This window comes from Fukomys damarensis, unplaced genomic scaffold (genome assembly GCF_012274545.1).
Source record: "Fukomys damarensis isolate Sample0158 unplaced genomic scaffold, DMR_v1.0_HiC HiC_scaffold_23, whole genome shotgun sequence".
Lineage (NCBI taxonomy): Eukaryota > Metazoa > Chordata > Mammalia > Rodentia > Bathyergidae > Fukomys > Fukomys damarensis.
This window is the reverse complement of record NW_022900935.1, coordinates 8,564,062-8,570,285: the sequence shown is the minus strand read 5'-3', so window position 1 is coordinate 8,570,285 and position 6,224 is coordinate 8,564,062. Positions and strand designations below refer to the sequence as shown.

At 41.7% G+C, this 6,224-nt stretch overlaps 1 protein-coding gene across 1 annotated transcript in view; it reads right to left on the bottom strand.

The window, feature by feature from the left end:
* Positions 1-349, bottom strand: part of Nfyc (nuclear transcription factor Y subunit gamma) — a 65,107-nt gene extending 64,758 nt beyond the window's left edge. Inside the window, exon 1 of the mRNA XM_010625929.3 lies at positions 159-349. The gene's annotated coding sequence lies outside the window, so the exon portion shown is untranslated. The remainder of the gene's footprint in view (positions 1-158) is intronic.
* Between the last annotated feature and the right edge of the window lie 5,875 nt (positions 350-6,224).

The following is a 6,224-nucleotide window of genomic DNA, read 5'->3' as shown; positions in this document are numbered from 1 at the left end:
GCGGCCCTGACGAGGACATAATATGGCGGCGGCAGGCCGGAACGAGAGGCAGCAGACGCCGCAAAGGGGAAGTGAGGTCTCCGTGGAAGGCGGGAAGCGTTGCCCCTCCCCCCGCTGCCGCCCCTCTCACCCTCTCACCGAAGCTCCCACATACACACCTCTACGGCTGAGTCCACTGAAGACTAAGAGCCGCCCCCGCACTCCCGCGGCGTTGGGCAAGGCAGGGGTCCGGGCACAGCGGAGGGGAGGGGGAAGCGTACGTCACGGAGAACGGAGCGCGCACGGAGCAGGGCCACAAACAAGATGGCGGCCACACCGTTTGCACTGTCTCCCCTTTCCCCTCCCCCCCCTTGGCGCCTAGACTCCCAAAGTACTGTAGTGCGCAGAAGCTGCTTCTTCAGGTCTCGCGAGATGTAGGAAGGGGCGTGGACAGAGGCGGAAAGAGCTGAGAGTTTTCTGTCCCTGCCTCCCTCCAGGGGCTCCGAGGCGTTGCCAGGTGACCTCCAAAGGTCTTTGGATCCCCGAGGTCTGTGTGGTGCGGGATTTTTCAGTTCTACGAAATGAGTTTTGTGGGGGATTGTTTTGGTTTAATCTGGAGAGGACGAAGGTTACATGTGAAGAAAGATTGACCTAGTAAAGTTTGCTGTAGGCACTATAAATTCTTATGAATTTATTTTACAGGGCCTTTAACACCAAAGCTGTAAAACCTAAGCTCTAGAATGGAGAACTGTACTTTTCAAGAATGGTTAGCTAGGGGCCAGGGATTTAGCTCGATTCTGGCGCCTGCTTTGCAAGAGCAAGGACCTGAGTTCGATCCCCAGTACCAGGGGGGAAAAAAAAAAAAAAGAATGGTTAGCTAGTAACTTTATGTCGACAAAGATATTGTTTTTCTCATCTGAATACAAAGTAAAAACTTCATCAAAGACAATTAGAAACTACATTTGCAATGAGCATCTTTTTCCCATTTATTTTATATACAAAACCACTTCATCCAAAGGCAGTATAATTTCCATTTTATTTATTTATTTATTTTTGGCTTTTTGAGACAGGGTCATACCACGTAGTTAGGGCTGACCTTAAATTCTGTAGGCAGGGCTAACATGGAACTCGTGATCCTCCTGCCTCAGCCTCCCCAGTGCTGAGATTACAGCGATGTAATCCCCACCATACCCAGCCTTAGATAAGAAAAATTGAAATTCAGCCTGGCGTGGTGGCATACTCCTGTAATTCTAGCACTCAGGAGGCTGAGGCAGGAGGATTACTGTGAGTTTGAGACCATCCTGGGCTACATAGTTCCAGGTCAGTCTCAACTACATAGTGAGACCCTGTCTCAAAAACTTTTTTTTGAAATTAAAAAAAAAAAATGAAATTCAAAAGGTTAGATAGCTTGATCACAAAAACCCACAACTGGCCAGGGATTTAGCTCAGTGGTTCTGCTGCCAGCCTCACAAGCACAAGGTCCAGAGTTTGATCCCAGTACAAAAAAAGACCCACAATTAGTAGGAGTCGAACTAAATTTGAATAACTATAAAGCCTGCTGGTGTATTTATCAAATGTGTATTGAACAGAATTACCTAGAGTGAGACACTGCTAGGTAGTAAGCACAAAGATGAATGGGACTTTCCTCTGCTAATAGTAACTTTGTTTTTTGTTTGTTTTTGTTTTTTGAGACAGGGTCTCTCACTATGTAGTTCAGGGTGTCCTTGAACTCACTATGTAACCCACACTGGCCTCATTCTCCTGCCTCAGCCTCCAGAATGCTGGGATTACAGGTGTGTACCACCACACCCAGCTCAGTAACCTTGAATTTGACAACCTTGGACTTTTTTTTTTTTTAATTGCTGTTGCATGGGTTCTCAATGATTAGATTAACACAATACCTGGGGAGGCTGAGGCTGGAGGATGGCTTGACCCCAGGAATTTAAAGCCAACGACAATAAAGTCAACAGAGTAGTAGTATTTCCATCCTTCGGGGTTTTTTACTGTGGTCTTAAAGTAATTGAGAGTAGTTGAATAGATCTTGTCCCTTGCATTCAGAAAAATGGTTTTCATCACCACCTTTAATAAATCGTACTTTAGGCACTTAATAAATGTTTGATAAATGAATAAACAATGTAACTAGCTATAAAACACCTCAGTTTCTTTATCTGTAAATTGATCTAGTCCCTACCACCTGGAAATTTCAGGTAGAAATATGAGTGTTTTATAAATTACAAGTGTTATAAAGGGATTAATGATAATAATGACATTCTCAAACATGAGAACTGACAATAAAAATGAAGACTCAAATGATGTGTTAAGTGCATAGAGAAATTTAAGAGGAAAAAAGCTATCTTGGTGGTTGTGGTGACAAATGCTTGTAATCCCAGCTACTTGGAAGGCTGAAGCAAGAGGATGACAAGTTTAAGACCACCTTGGGCAACTTGTTGAAACCCTGTCTCAAAAAAATTGAAGAGACTGGGACTGTGGCTCAGTGGTAGAGCACCCGAGTTCAATCCCTAGCACACACCTCCAAAATAAGAGAAAAAGCTCTATTTCTACAAATGTTGAATAATTATCATATATACTATGTTTGCAAAAGATGTTTTAAAGCAGTGGAATGAAAATGGAAAAAAAAATGTATAATGTGTAGGAAACAGCACAAATTAGTGTGTTTTTTATTGCTTTATTTCTGGTGCTGAGGATTGAACCCAGGGCCTTCTCACTGAGCTATATCCCAGTCTTTTATTTTTTGAGAGAGGGTCTTGCTAAATTGCCCAGGTTGGGCTTGAATTTGAAGTCCTCCTGCCTCAGCTTCCCAGAATCCTGGGATTACAGGTGTGTGCTACCATGCCCAATTTGGCCTAGTTTTGATCAAGGAGATGTGAGTAGAAATGGTCTGAACCACTTTTCATTCCATGATTCAGCCATACATTTTTCCTCTGCCATGAGAGCAGCAGCTAACACATATGACATATAATGTAATGTAAACAAGAAATAAACTTGCTGTAAGCCTCTGAGATTGTTTTGGTTGTTATTGCAGCATAACCTAGCTTGCCTAATCTAATATGACCTGGAAATTCCCTGGAGGTAAACCTCCAAGAGCTTGTTTACAAACATGATAAAAACCAAATCAAACTATGATCAGTTGTATGGGAGGAATCAAGAAGGCAAATGTGATTGTAATTTTTTAAATGGAAGTCTAATCAATCTTACCAGCCAATCCTGTTTGGAGAGAGATTGTTTGACCCAAAGGGCTTGATGGGCTACAGCAGCATTCAAAATAAACAGTCATAGAGGCTAACACTGACATTGCTCCTTTAGGTTCTGGTTCAGTCAAGCCAGCTTGTACATTAGGATTTCCTTGTCTGTGTCATCTGCATGGTGGATAAGAATATCAGACTGCCTTGACTAAGAAATGCTTCTTAAAACCAGCTTGCTTTCCTGATGTGATTCTATATTCACCTAGCAAATCTCTTGCCCATAGGGACAAAATTAAGTAATCCACCACCTACAGGATTCTAGTTTTGTTTTGTTTTAGATGGAAGTGTTTATATAATGCAACTCCTGGACTCACCCCTGCTTTCTGAGTAGAAACTACAGGTGTGTGCCAACCAGCTTTTTTTCTCTTTTATACATAATTGTATCTTTCATTGTAAATCAGATTTTGGTTTATATAAATATCAGTTTTTGTGAACTTAGTGAATACAAGATTTACTCCCCTGAGTAAGTTGTTCCACTCCCTGCTTTCTGTTAGAATCAGGCCTGACTTTGCAAAGTTAAATATCAGTTCTGGACCCAATGATAAATTCTCTAAAATTATTGCATCTTACAGACCTGTCTGGATGCCAGGCTAGATTTCCTTACGCTACACCCCTCCATTCCATTATGTGGCAACTTTGATCCAAAAGAAAAACAATTAGTACTAGAGAGCTATACAAGTTGTACGTTGTCCGAATTCAAAAAAGGAAGAGATTATTACCACCTAAAGTAGTATGAAATAGCCAGGGAGAAGGGCTCAGGAAAGATTTGCAAGGAGGTGACCTTGAACTGGACCTTGAAAACTGAGTAGAATTGGTAAAAAGCACGTTGTATATAGGTGGCCACAAAGGAGCAAGAGGTCAGCTAAGAAAACAGTAAAAGGGAAAGGAAGATGACTCGTGGGACGATATAATCAAATTGAGGGCTGGGGTTTAGCGCAGTGGCACTGTTTAATCCCTGCTACAAAAAATCAAATTGAGGCTCTTGGGTTTTATCTTATGCTAGGGAGAGCAAGTAGTAAAAGTTTTTGTTGTTGCTGTTTTGTTTTTTTTTAATTTAACCATTTATAACCAATTTAAAGTACATCGCCAGAATTTTTCATCATTCCATACTGAAACTTTACACATTAAACATTAATTCCCATCCCTGTCCCCTTTCTGTCTCTGGTAACCACCATTCTACTTTTTATTTTTATGAATTTTTTTCTAGGTACCTCATGTAAGTACAAACATTCATTTTTTTTACATCTGACTTCTTGCATGTAACATACTGTCCCCGTGTTGAAGCATGTACCAAAATTTCTGTTTATTGTATATATAATACATTTTGTGTATATAATACATTTGTTATGTATATATTACATCGTAACTTGTTTTTTGGGTTTTGTTTTTGAGGCAGGCCAATACAAGCTGGCCTTGAACTCAATACATAGCCCAGACTGCCCTTACACTTGTGATCCTCCTGCCTCAGCCTCCTAAGTGCTAGGATTAAATGGCTGTGCTGCCACACCCAGCTTCTTGGTTTTTCTATTTGTTTTTTATTATTATTTTTATTTATTTATTTTGGTGGGATGGACCAGGGATCAAACTCAGGACCTTGAGCTTGAGAGGCAGGTGCAGCTCCACTGAGCTAAATCCCCGGCCTTGTTTTTTATTTTTGGTACTGGGTCTTGCTGTGTTTAGCAGGCTAGCCTCAAACTCTTGGGTTTAAGTAGTCCACCACACCTATCTCTGTAGTACATTTTGTATACCTATTCATCCATTGATGGGCATTTGAATTGTTTCCATCTTTTAGATACTATAAATAATGCTGCTATGAACATTCAGGCACAGATATCTGTTGGAGTTCCTGCTTTCAACCCTCGTGTATGCACCTAGAAGTGAGCTTCCTGGATCACACAGTAATTTTGTTTGGTGTTTTTTGAGGAACCATAATACTGTTTTCCACAACAGAAACATACCATTTACTCTACCATTTACTATTCCCAATAGTAGAAGTTTTCACAAAGCAAAGTGACAGGATCAAAACTATATTAAACACAATATAAAAGAATAAGAAGGAATAGGATAGTAGAATGATCAGCAGGAGATTTCCACAGAGGCAGCAGGTAATGAGGGTCTGAACACAGCAGCAGCAATGAGAACAGAGGGAAGAGGATACAAATGCAGAGGGGTTATTGCCAAAGTGGGACTGAAAGGATTTGACTCTTGATAGCTGTTAGGGAGTGTGGGGAGCACAGGAGAAAGAAGGATGCTAATACAGTGCCCATGTTTCATGCCTGGGAGGATGGTAGTCTCCAGGTGAAGAATGAGTACGGAGAAGTTACAAGTTTAGATTCCTGTAGGGTTTGATTTGCAAATGGCATGGACACAAAAGCCATGGGGCAGACATTTGTCCTGCCTACATAATACCTTTTGCCTTTTTGACTAGTAATGGCACTCTACTTTTTTTTCCCCCACTGTTTTTTTTGTTTGTTTGTTTGTTTGTTTGTTTGTTTGCTTTTTGAGACAGGGTCTCGCTGTGTAGTTGAGACTGACCTGGAACTCACTGTGTAGCCCAGGCTGGTTTTGAACTCACAGCAATTCTCCTGCCTCAGCCTCCCAAGTGCTGGGATTACAGGCATGCGCCACCACGCCTGGCTCTTTCCCCTTCCCCTCTGTTTTTAGAATCGTCCCTCCTCGTTTGTCAGGGCTTTTCTTCCTTTCTTTCTTGCTTGTTTTTTGAGACAGTCTCATCAAATTGCTAGGTGTCACAGGCTGGACTCAATCATAATCCTCCTGCCTCCGCCTCCTAGAGTACTGGGATTACAGACATGTGTCCAATGCCTAGCTATGTTTCCTCGGGTTTGTATAGTGCAGGGCTGACCGGGTGTGTGGCCAAGGGAATATTCTTCTCAGGTCTCTGACTAGGGGAATTAGAATTCACCAGCAGTCCAATCGCTGAGCACCAAAGTCCAAACTGAGCTTTGATGTTCATTGCATTTC